General features: G+C 39.7%; 1 non-coding gene across 1 annotated transcript; it reads left to right on the top strand.

Annotated features, from left to right (window-relative positions):
- The first annotated feature begins 948 nt into the window (after nucleotides 1–948).
- On the top strand, nucleotides 949–1020 carry TRNAQ-CUG. Its single transcript has one exon. It is a non-coding gene; the product is annotated as a tRNA-Gln (tRNA).
- Nucleotides 1021–1483: the final 463 nt, after the last annotated feature.

Here is a 1483-nt window from a genome sequence, read left to right as displayed (position 1 = left end):
ATTTCATTTTGCCCCATGAGATTTCTTCTTTAGCTTTTAAAGAATTGTGCAACAAATTGTTTCTTGATGCAATTTAAGATACTAAGCAAGATCAATGTACACACCAATAGAACTTCTGACTTCTAAGTTGAGCTACGGATTACAGCCCGTTCAAGCTCCAAGCCAGCCTATAAACACGTGACAACTTTTGTTAGTCTAAGGGGCAGTCTAGCCAATCTATTTCTAACTTCAAAATTATTATGCTGTGCTTAGTCACTCAGTCGTGACCAACTCTTGTGACCCTATGGACTGAAGCTCACCAGGCTCCTCTGTCTATGGAATTCTCCAGGCAAGAATACTGGAGTGGGTTGTCATGCCCTCCTCCAGGGGATTTTCCTAACCCAGGGATAGAACCCAGGTCTCTTGCAGTGCAGACAGCTTCTTTACCGTCTGAGCCACTAGGGAAGCTCAGAATTATCAGTCATAATAATGAAACTCAGATCACAACTTGACTTTCAGAGCCAAAGTAATTAACAGAAAACAATGCCACTAGTGCAGTTAACTAGAATATATTTAGTCCTTAGCAAAAAGTGTTCATAGAAGTCAGAGACCTTTATATGAAATGATACAAACATTTTCATGAATCCACCCTTCACAAATATCAATTCCTCAACTAATTTTCTATAAGTTGCTCAGATTTGAACTCTGAAAAAATGCTTGATTTTTTTTTGAATAACAAATACCTCCTCAGCAAGACTTCTAAAAATTTAGGATGGAAGAATTCGGGAGCCAGTTGAATCTGATTTCTTTTTGCCCAGTAGAGTGATATAATGCTTAAGGGCATAGGCCTGGGTTTGATCTGGAATTACCATCTCTTAGCTGTGGATCACCGAGAAAGTTACTAACTCTCTAAGCCTCAGTCTTCTCATCTGTAAAATGGTGATAACAACAGCACTTAACCCAGAGAGTTCCCTGGTGGCTCAGCGGTTAAAGCGCCTGCCTCTGATGCGGGAGACCCGGGTTCGATCCCTGGGTCGGGAAGACCCCCTGGAGAAGGAAATGGTAACCCACTCCAGTATTCTTGCCTAGAGAATCCCATGGACAGAGAAGCCTGGTAGGCTACATTCCACAGGGTCGCAAAGAGTCAGACATGACTGAGCAACTTCACTATGTTGATTAAACAACATAGTGCATGAGAAAGTGGCACACAGTAAGCAGTCTGTAAAGGTGGAATTAAAAAATCCTAGAATATATATTTTTGGTGGTCTAGACATCAGAGATTTTTAATATCAAATAACTAACAGAAATGAAATACTATTTATGTTTTCCCCAATAAGTTGATAGTTTATAGATAATTTATATATCCGATAGTTGACAGAGAATTTATATATCTGAAAAAATTAAATATGCATTCTCACAGTTAGAGCCATCTTCCTGAACAGGACACAAAGGTCTTGGGTCTTGAAGTCCACAGTGATGTCATCTGGAGACCATAGTCTTATTT

This window comes from Oryx dammah, unplaced genomic scaffold (genome assembly GCF_014754425.2).
Source record: "Oryx dammah isolate SB20612 unplaced genomic scaffold, SCBI_Odam_1.1 HiC_scaffold_1, whole genome shotgun sequence".
Lineage (NCBI taxonomy): Eukaryota > Metazoa > Chordata > Mammalia > Artiodactyla > Bovidae > Oryx > Oryx dammah.
This window is presented reverse-complemented; position numbering and strand designations above follow the sequence as displayed.